General features: G+C 47.9%; 1 protein-coding gene across 3 annotated transcripts in view; it reads left to right on the top strand.

Moving 5' to 3' along the window:
• Positions 1-8,654: 8,654 nt before the first annotated feature.
• Positions 8,655-11,353, top strand: part of HAO2 (hydroxyacid oxidase 2) — a 257,628-nt gene continuing 254,929 nt past the window's right edge. For 2 of the 3 annotated variants that reach the window (XM_069202999.1, XM_069202998.1), the window contains exon 1: positions 8,656-9,077. The gene's annotated coding sequence lies outside the window, so the exon portion shown is untranslated. Of the gene's footprint in view, positions 9,078-11,353 lie in introns of all 3 variants that reach the window. The other variant, XM_069203001.1, reaches the window with a different exon arrangement.

Raw genomic sequence — 11,353 nt, 5'->3', positions numbered from 1 at the left:
GTCGCTGCCTCCATGGTGTATCATGCTACCTGTACCTCGCCAATCTCGTGGCACGCACACCCAGGTGAGGGAATTGTACCGGCCACACTGCACGTGGAGCACTCTGGGCACCATGCCCCCTCCAGAACCAGTGGAGAATGACATCCACTACCTCAGTCCTTGGCAGGGTGAAGCACTGTGGGCACAAGGCCCCCTCCAGAACCAGTGGAGACTGTTATCCACTACCTCAGTCCTTGGCAGGATGAAGCACTCTGGGCACCAGGCCCCCTCCAGAACCAGTGGAGAATGACATCCACTACCTCAGTCCCTGGCAGGATGAAGCACTCTGGGCACCAGGATGAAGCACTCTGGGCACCAGGCCCCCTGCAGAACCAGTGGAGAATGACATCCACTTGAGAGACTGTGTCTTTGCACTCCCCAGGATAATGCAGTGGGCAACCCACCCACTGGAGAGACTTGAGAGACTGTGGCTTTGCACTCCCCAGGATACAGCAGTGGGCATGGAGCCCCCTCGTGCAGCAGTGGCGTTGTGCGTTCATCTGGCTGAGGTGCCCCACCTCCCCCTCCCCCTGAGGTGCCTGTATATTTTCGATCTGATGCCCCAGCAGTGTTCTCTCTGTTTCCAGTCAGGTATTTAGTGTGGGCTTCGCCCATGCATTTTGGGGCCCAGTGGTCCACGGACAATGATTGGTGCACTATCTGGACTTGTGTAGTTGGTGTACATATTTGTATATACTGAATTTTGAATTTTGACTATCTGATTTTTCATGATTACACCGGTTACAATCATTTCCTTTTGTCCTTGTGTTCTTCCAGGGGGTGGTGGGGGGGAGAGGGGGTATATGTAATGTTGCTGCATGTATTTTTTTTATGTTGTTGTGGGTGAGGGTGGGGATGGGGGTGTTGTGTGTTGCGTGTGTGTGTCACTCTCTTCCCCCCTCCCCTGTGTTGTAGGTGCAGTACTCACCGTGGTGTTCGCCGCCGCGGCCGTTCATACTCCTGGTAGATGAGAAGATGCACCAACATGGGCAGGACCTGTAACTTGGGCTCTATGGTGTCCTGGTTCCTCGTTGGGTGTCGAGAGGTGAGTGTTTTCCCTTCTGTGTACTGTTTCCACCGTGCTTTTGATGTTGGTTCTGCCCCAGAAAAGGTGGCGGATAGGCCTCTTGAAATACAGTGGGCGGTACTTTGTCCTCCGCCTGTCTGTTGGCGGTTACCGCCGCGGTGTTTGTTTCTACCGCCGTGGTGGTCGGAGTGTTAAACTGGCTGTCTATGTTGGCGGTTTCCGCCATGGTCGTGATCCCATTTTTTTTTCTGCCGGCCTGTTGGCGGTATTACCGCCGCTTTAACACCGACCGCCAGGATTGTAATGAAGGCCTAAGTACTTAGTGCTAGGGGCTACAGAAAACGGATCTCTTTGTCTCTAGAAAAACCTAGCAAACATATCATGTTGTCACTGTACTTAACGCTCTGGCAGACAACTGCAAAGTCTGCATGATGATGCGCTCAGAACCCAAGAGAGGACCATGTGTTGGTGATGTGTGTATTAAACACATGTGAATGTACCTGAATAATGTTTGTTTTTGGATTTCCCATTCTAAAGGTTTCTCTTGCCAGCTACAGTGATACAACGGCCAGTGGTGGCCACACAGTCTCCAACATCTCAGGTGGCAAGAGACAATATCCTGGTAGGAGCAATAAAGCTATTAACCTTTGTGAGCGTGTGACTTCCTAATATTTTGCAAAGGTGACACGTAATAGGACAGTGACATTTACTGCCCTCAGAGGTCAACTCAGATTTTTTAGCTGAGACAGGAGTAATGAGATCATCAAATCAAACAATGAGAACCAACACAATCAGATATACAATGAGTCAGTAACTTTCGTACACCATGACCTATGTGGCCATGAATCACCACACCAATGCAGTAAAGTTTCAACATTTATTGTCCTTAAATTGACAATGCTAAGGTCATGTAAATGATGCGCAAAACCAAATAACAGCAATTCTGAAACTACACAGGCTGTCCAAAGCGTCTGAAGAATCTCAATTTTATAAGTACCATCACCATTAAACACTCTAAAAGAATTATGCAGAATAACAACAGAATTATTTGGAAAATAGCAACAGAATTCATTAGTTGTGCAGTTGAAGCAATCACAATCAATTAATAACTTTCAGATAAAGTATTGGGTCAGTCACCCCAGCAACCAAACTCTAATTTGAAAAGCATGTGTGGGGCTGGACTTTGCACATGCAAAAATTAAAAATAAGACAAAAATTAATTTGGAAAAACATCTAACTGTGACGCTAACAAAAATATGTGGTTGGATTTCTAAAGGGAAAACCTGCAAAGGAAAAACAAGTGCACATTGGTTTTACCTCTCCTAAATGAGCCATCAGCAGGCAGAGTCTTCATCAGCGGAGCACAGCAGCATCAGGTCTTCAGCCGTCAGCATCAGGAACATGGAAGGGAAAACAGTTCAGTAATGTTGGGCCTAAGGTTTCTGAACTGTTAAAATTATAAGAAGCTGGGCAGGAGATGAACAGAAAAAGCAGAATCTAAACTGACTCACATCACCTAAAGCTTTGCTAAATTAAAGTTCAAAATGTTACTAGCTGGGCTCCTATTGGACAAGATTATGAGGTGTGATAGGTGCGTGACCAGTTAATTTAATCTGGGCTTCAGTTGTATCTTTCTTCATTCCTTTTCCAAGATAGGCTCATGTTCACGCTCCTCTCCAGGTGGCAATTTCCTAAAAAGTATAACTTTGTAATAACAGGATCGCAGAACACAACATTTAGCTAAAGTTGCTTCCTACCGGAAACTAAGGCTCATTGTTAAAACTTGCAATATTCATCACAACGAAGTACAGAACCAACAGCTAATAAACAATAAACAAACAATGATTTTAAAAACGTTTCAGTAAAGTCAGCAGAACATTTCAGCACCGAGCTTCTGGAAAAATACTAAAACGCTGCCTTTTTGCTAATGCTAATACAAGAAGAATAAAACAATTATAATCTTCAAACCATGTTAGGTAGATTATTTCTCAATTAATAATCATTTTAATTCATTGGTTTTGCAGTGCATGTGGTTATAATTAATGAAAATACATTTTCACAGTCATTTATTTTTTCACATTGAACTGGAGGTGGCTGACACCACGTCCAGCACAATTTAACCGTACAGGTTTTATTTTTCTAATAAAACCGGACCTTTCAAAATGTGTCCAACTTGGAACGTGCGTCCATTCAATCTTTATCGCATAATCCTGACATCACTATAAAACCTGCAGATAAAGGAGGTGCAATTGTAGTTATGGATACTACCTTCTATAGACAGGAATGTCTCAGACTTTTGAGTGATGAAACTCACTACAGACACATACAGTCAGACCCTACTCCCCGTCTACAACGGATGATCCGCGGGATGATAATGGAAGCTGAATCAGCAGGATGGATCACACGACAGGAAGCAGAGTTCCTGGACACTAAGAATCCCAGAATACCATACTTCTATTGTCTTTCCAAGATTCACAAGAGCACCCCACCACCTGGCCGCCCAATAGTGTCCGGGATTGGCTCTCTTTTAGAACCTTTATCTAAATTTTGTGATTTCTTTTTACAGCCAATGGTTCGCAACACTTCCACCTTTCTTAGAGATACTAAAGACACCTTGATCCTACTTAATGATGTTAATGATGCGGGCCCCACAGATATATTGATATGCCTGGATGTGGAAGCCCTTTACACTAATATTCCACAAGAAGCAACCTTAGCAGCAGTAGAAGACTTGCTACTGGCAGAAACTTGGACCTACAATACGCCAGTTAGTTTCATCATGCAATGTGCAAGTGTGGCACTTAAAGATAATTTTTTCCAGTTCGAGACACGTCTCTTCCACCAGATACAAGGTACTTCCATGGGAAGTACCTTCGCACCAAGCCTGGCATGTCTGTATATGTTTGCTTTTGAACAACGCTATATTCTCACTCCCGAACAACCATTTTTTAACAACATAAGACTATGGCGTCGCTATATTGACGACATTCTAGTTATTTGGAAGGGTAGTAATGAATTGGCATTAGATTTCACAAAATGGGTCAACACCCTTGATACCAATCTCCGTTTTAGTTCTAGCATTTCGGATCAAGAGGTGGCTTTTCTTGATTTACGGATAACACTCAGAGATGGATATTTGCATTCCTCTGTATACCATAAACCCACAGACAGAAACAGTTTATTACTCTACAATAGCCACCATCCAAAATCATTAAGGGACAATCTTCCGTTTGGGCAATTCCTTAGGATACGACGGAATTGTTCGGATGCAGACGACTTTCATCTCCAAGCTAACACTCTTTGTAGCAAACTGGGTGCACGTATTTATCCTGCAAGGTGTGTGAGGCAAGCAAAGAAAAGAGCCAGTAATATTCCACGAGAGACTCTTTTGACCAACAATACCCGTACTCAACAATCAAGGCTCACATGTGTGACTACCTACACGCCTTTGAGTAATCAGATTAAGAGCACCATTCGGAGATTGTGGCCAATTCTCAACAGTGCAGGAGAGTCTTTGGACTGTCCTTTATTTGCCTTTAAGAGGACCCACAACATTAAAGATATGGTGGTCCACACCAGACCTGTACATCAAAAAACCACGGATGACGTCCACCACGATCAGTGGTTGAAAGTCAAAGGACATCACCCATGTGGGGGTTGTAACGTATGCTCAATGACTAGAAGCACCTATGAAGTAGATCTCGGTGAAACTAAGAAATGGCAATTGAAATCCCACACCAATTGTCGCACTAAGAACTGCGTCTATATGATCACTTGTCCATGTGACTTGAGGTATATAGGTATGACAACGAGAATGGTGAAGACACGCATCAATGAGCACCGGAGCACCATCAGGTGTAAGAGGTCTGCAACAAAATTAACTAATCACTATCTGGAAAAACAACATACCCCAGATAACATCAGATGGTTGATATTGGAGACTATAAAAGAGAACAATGAGTGTACAAGGAGACTCTTTGAAAAAGAACAACGATGGATCTTTAGGCTGAGGACCCATGAGATTGGGCTCAACAACGAGATCCCTTGGACCTGTCTTACCCGCTGAACATCGGGTCCCTTTAGACCACCTGTTGCCCTTTTTTTATTATGTGTGTTACATAATACTTTTTCATACAATTTTTCCAAAAACAATTCTTCACATTTACATTTTCTGTAAATTCATGTTGTGCTCACAGTGAGCACGCATTACCTTTCATAGTGGGCTTTTTTTGCATCAGTTGAGAGACCGAGATATCTCCTGATTTTCTCCTTTTTCTTGGTCTGATGGTAATTCCCTCTTATAAATGGCGACATAGTTTTGAGTCCTTTTTCTGTTTTTGTACCTGTTTTAGCCTTGAGTCCTCTTCCACTTTTTACTATCTCCTGGTATTTTAAACGAATCCCAATGGAACATTACTTTACATTCCGGGGACCGAGACGGCTCACAGGTGAACCAACGCTTGTGGTTCTATACCAAGTAAGTGCCCCTTCGGCGGTTTGCGATCGTCGTGATTGACTCACGCCTTCCCGCCACTGATTCGAGCTTCACATTCATTTTTGTTTATGAAGCTGTACTATTTTGTTTCTAGCGCCAGCCAGAATACGCGATTTCGCGTGTGGCTGCCCCGCGCTTATTCGGACACGGGCGGGACGCGTTCTTGATTTCATGCGCCCCCCCTCCATGATCCGTATGTGCCGCACAGCTGAGTGTGGCTACTTGCTGGCTATTGTTGTTGAAGCGTGCATGCAATGGGGACAAGAATGTCCGCGTCTCACTAATTTTCTTGACTCTGAACCCCTTGGTTTCTGTTGCGTTTTTCCAAATTAAGATACATGACGAACATCGTCTTTGAATGGGCTGGCGTCCGGCCGATACCTCTGTGTTCTTTTTATTATAAGGTACCCTGTAACCTAGGAACTTCTTTTCACTTAATATAATTTGTAGTTACTCCTGCGTCTTTTCTAGCGGTTTGATGACAATTCACCTGCTACATCCTATGTGAGAGGCTAAAGTGGCTTGTGTATCATAGATACCAGTGATCGTTATGAGATGATATTCCTACCAATTATCATGCTGTTTTAAACTGCTCTTTCTCTCTTTGTGTATACATATGTCTAGTTCATAATGGATTTTTGAGCCTGCTACCTCCCCGATGGGGCCCACCAGTAATACTTGGAGGGTGAGCAATTTTTTTTACTTGCAGTTCTGATGTTTCTGTGTTCATTCACTCAGGCACCTTTGGGCACAGGTCACGTTTGCTCTTGTATGGCGTTCTCACGAGGTTATATAGTAACCAATCAGGTACAGTGATTAATATAACTGCTGCTGAATAGGTTTATCCTTTGACTTTGGTTTCCTTTGTTTTACCTTTTAGGTTTTGAATTAATTAGTTCACAAAGCTGTTTTCATAAAGGATTAGGTACGTAAGTAGGTCCTGAAGAATCGCATGAGATCAATTTCAACTCAATATAGCGAGAAACATGTTGACCCCTTGATTGAGTATCACGGTGATTCTGTGTACTCTGATTTTCTGTACCTTTTTTACTCTAAATTCTAGTAAAAATGTTTAGATTTTGTGTCTAGGGAATGTAGACATTATTCTACCATATCCCTGAACGATGTTTTTAACCATGCTAGGGGTTTAAATATCAGAATAAATAGTTTTTTTACCCCTAGTCATTTTTAATCCTTTTCATACCAATCCTCTTTTTTCATCACTTGACCGGCTTAACACCAACTGTCTAAAGATCTCCGGCAAAGAGCCCCTCTGTGGGGCCCGTCAGGCATTGCAGTGCCGGCCTGACGAGGAGCATAGCCCTATGATGAAGCATGTCACCAGATGGTGAGTGAGGGCTCTTGCTTCGAGCACATTGCTCCCCCTTTTCTTTTTCCACCCTTTTACTTTTGGAAACCTGCCCTTACAACCATAACCCTTGTGCTTCCTTTCTAATTTTGGAACTGTGTGTAGACTTTGTTGAGTATTTTATTTTTCTAACACAGGGTTCTCTATTTAGATCTTTTAATATAGCTTATGCATTTCGTTTTAGTCACTCATGTTTATTATTAAGGTTTGCTGTCTACCGCCATCTGTTGGTCAGCAGGGGCTATGAGCCCCTTGGATTCACTATTAAAGGTCATCATTTCTACTTTCTCAGCATCATTTCACATTTCTTAACACTGGACGCTGGTTGACCCATTTGTTGGATGGAGGAAGGCTTTGCTCTCTTCACGGGGTCAGCAGGTGTCACGGTGGGGTCCACCCACCGAGGGGACATCCGTGGCCACGTGGCATCGTGCGCCACTGGTGGGACGTCCTGGGAACCGGACGCGAACTCCGTGTGATGAACACACAACCCCTCTTTCCACACGTGTTCACTTCACATTTAAACACCATCAACACGTCTCCACGTGTTAAACTCTCCGCTGTTGTTACGTTGTATGTAAATCACAGCTCTTGCCAATGGGTTTACTAGTTGGTGTGGTTATTAACCAATATTGTGCAAACAGTGAAGTTTGGTGACGCCCTGACATGAGCCACAAAGTCACTGGAATGGACATTAGCAGGGCTTTTAGATAAGATCCTGTTCCAGCCCCCCTGGGGGCGGGGAGCGGGTCCAGGCACGAGGAGGCCTGGCTCTGGTGCAAACCTCTGGACCCCCGGCCAAGGCGAGGTTTGTGACAGGTGGAAGCGCACCATGATTCTTGTACCGCAGTATTTCTATGGTGACGTGTAACCATTCAATCCATGGCCTCTCCTGATGGCTTCTTCTTGTGCACCTCGCACATAGATCGCCAGAAGAGGATTGAGGATCTGGCGACTTTGGAACCGGGGATCGAGTCTCGGCGTCGCCTTAACAAGCGGTGATTGGGGGCACATCATTTAATATCCCTGTGTCTAAACCAGAATGAATCCCACCTTCTAAGCGCTCGTGTAAACCCCTCTCTGAGAGTGGGCTGCGCTGCTATCGTGATGTCACGTCGAGCCCTTGATCTTTCCTAACATGAAGAATACGCTAAACATTTCACCAACATTGCTGCATTCTGGGACTTGTAGTTCAATGTAACTCTTACGTGTGTAAGCACACAAAGACCTCACTGGAGATGTCTGCTGCGCCTTTCCAGAAGGCGGGGGTGGTCTGGCCCCCATGTGTCTCCTGCTCCCTTTCATTCCACCGTCAGGTTAGTATCACCGGAGGCTCCGTGCCCTCAAGAGGGTTCCAGTCCCACACTTCCTTTTTGCCACTCGGTATCAGGCGACCTGACCAAACTACAACTCCCAGGATGCAATGGTTGTTAAATTGAAGCTCGGGGCTGGATAAGTGATGCCCGGCACAGGGTCCTGTGCTGAGCATTAGCTGCTTGTCAGCCCCAGGACTCACAGCTCATTGTCTCCATCACTCTCACAGGCAGGCTGAAAGCGGTCAGTGATTGTCACCAAACTCTGAGGGTTGGCTTCTGGGCAACAAGGCCCTGTTTAAAGCGGCAGTGCCTTTCCATGACAGTACTGTTCTGATCTTCTGCTGGGATTGTTAAAGCTAGAAGGGGCATTCACGGGTTAACACGCCCCTTCTGCGTGTGCGTAAACACAGGATGTCAATATAAACCACGAAAGACAGCGCCTAAAAGCGCCAGGACTGTGCCAGAGAGGGCGTCTGGGGGAGGGGGGCAGGTGCTGACGGGGCAGCTTACCACGGCGTACGGGGGCTGCACTTGTGTAAGGTTTCAGCCCCTCCCCTGCCCAGAGGTGAGCGGTGCCACCCAGGACCCCCCTCCCCTGCAGCCACTCTCAGCACAAATTCAGCTCCAGGGGACAAAGAGTGGCGCTTTAACCCCCTCCTGGCTGTGTGCTCATTGGCATTAACAGGATCCAACACACACCAGCCGGTCTTCTGCTCACGAGGCTTTCACTGGGAGCAGCTCACGGCCACCCCGGGGCCCCTGGGACGCACTTCAGCTGCAGGGGGGCCTTGGCGAGGGAGGGGGTCCCACCGACCGCTGGACGCGTTAGAGGTGAGTGCCAGATGCACCTATTCAAGATTGGCACCACTCATGTGAGAGCCACAACATCTGTCTCTGGGGTGGTGGGGTGGAGGGGGCCCTGGGGTACATTTCAGGAGCCGGGGGTCCTTGGAGTGGGAGGGGGTCACACCGACGACTGGACACCGCAGGCTAGAGAGGAGAGCCGTCAGGAGCCCCTCTTCAGGATGGACACCCCTCATGTGAGAGCCACAACACATCTGTCTGGGATGGTGGGGTGGAGGGGGCCCTGGGGCCCAATTCAGGAGCCGGGGGTCCTTGGCGTGCCAGGGGGGCACCCCTCTGTGGGGTAGACGGAGGGCCTCATGGCACTGTGGTCGAGTGCACTAGTCCAGAGCAGGGCTGGTCACTGACCCGTGCCACAGCGTCCAGCGAGGCCTGGACTTTCACCGACAGAACTGAGCATGTTGGGAACTAAACTAAAAACACAGATGTTGAGCCCGGCTGGGACACCGCCGCTGGCTGAAGCCGGGGACCCCCCACAACTGTAGGAGGGTCAAAGTGAACGACGGGTACACCTCCCAGAATGCGTTAGGCCTTCACATTTAAGAGCACAAGTGAAACAGTTTGTATTTATGTTTTTTTCTGTAGCGCTTGCCGTCTTCCCCGCTTGCACTGCAGCGCTGTACTCTGACCTTTAAATACAGATGTGGGATGAATTTACATTGAAACAAAAGCGATAAACTAGCGCTTAGTTCATATATGGGTGATCCCGAATTAATGAAGTTACCAGCAACAGTAGATCCGGCTGTCCCGCGTCCTGCGTGACACCTTCAGCTGGAAGCTCGGTGTAGATGGTTACAAGTATCAGATGTGGGGGTTACATATGGCTGTTGACCGGCTGTGGTTCTGTACTGATGCTGTGGGTGCTGCTGACTGGAGACCTGCTGCGGTTCTGTACTGATGCTGTGGGTGCTGCTGACTGGAAACCGGCTGCGGGTCTGCATTGATACTGTGGGTGCTGTTGACTCTGGAGACCTGCTGCGGTTTTGTACTGATGCTGTGGGTGCTGCTGACTGGAGACCTGCTGCGTTTCTGTACTGATGCTGTGGGTGTTGCTGACTGGAGACCGGCTGCGGGTCTGCACTGATACTGTGGGTGCTGTTGACTCTGGAGACCTGCTGCGGTTCTGTACTGATGCTGTGGGTTCTGCTGACTGGAGACCTGCTGCAGTTGTGCACTGATGCTGTGGGTGCTGCTGACTGGAGACCTGCTGCAGTTGTGCACTGATGCTGTGGGTGCTGCTGACTGGAAACCGGCTGCGGTTCTGTACTGATGCTGTGGGTGCTGTTGACTCTGGAGACCTGCTGCGGTTCTGTACCGATGCTGTGGGTGCTGTTGACTCTGGAGACGCACTTCGGTTGTGCACTGATGCTGTGGGTGCTGCTGACTGGAGACCAGCTGTGGTTCTGTACTGATGCTGTGGGTGCTGTTGACTCTGGAGACCCGCTTCGGTTGTGCACTGATGCTGTGGGTGCTGCTGACTGGAGACCAGCTGTGGTTCTGTACTGATGCTGTGGGTGCTGTTGACTTTGGAGACCTGCTGCGGTTCTGTACTGATGCTGTGGGTACTGCTGACTGGAGAACTGCTGCAGTTCTGTACTGATGCTGTGGGTGCTGCTGACTGGAGACCTGCTGCGGTTCTGTACTGATGCTGTGGGTACTGTTGACTCTGGAGACCTGCTGCGGTTTTGCACTGATGCTGTGGGTGCTGCTGACTGGAGACTTGCTGCGGTTGTGTACTGATGCTGTGGGTGCTGTTGACTCTGGAGACCTGCTGCGGTTCTGTACTGATGCTGTGGGTGCTGCTGACTGGCGACCTTCTGCGGTTGTGCACTGATGCTGTGGGTGCTGCTGACTGGAAACCTGCTGGGGTTCTGCACTGATGCTGGGGGTGCTGCTGGCTGGAGACCTGCTGCGGTTCTGTACTGATGCTGTGGGTGCTGCTGACTGGAGACTTGCTGCGGTTCTGTACTGATGCTGTGGGTACTGCTGACTGGAGACCTGCTGCGGTTCTGTACTGATGCTGTGGGTGCTGCTGACTCTGGAGACATGCTGCAGTTCTGCACTGATGCTGTGGGTGCTGCTGACTGGAAACCTGCTGCAGTTGTGCACTGATGCTGTGGGTGTTGTTGACTCTGGAGACCTGCAGCGGTTCTGTACTGATGCTGTGGGTGCTGCTGACTGGAGACCTGCTGCGGTTCTGTACTGATGCTGTGGGTGCTGCTAACTCTGGAGACCTGCTGCTG

This window comes from Pleurodeles waltl, chromosome 8 (assembly GCF_031143425.1).
Source record: "Pleurodeles waltl isolate 20211129_DDA chromosome 8, aPleWal1.hap1.20221129, whole genome shotgun sequence".
NCBI lineage: Eukaryota > Metazoa > Chordata > Amphibia > Caudata > Salamandridae > Pleurodeles > Pleurodeles waltl.
Note: the sequence above shows the minus strand (reverse complement) of the source record. Positions and strands in the feature narration are given on the sequence as shown.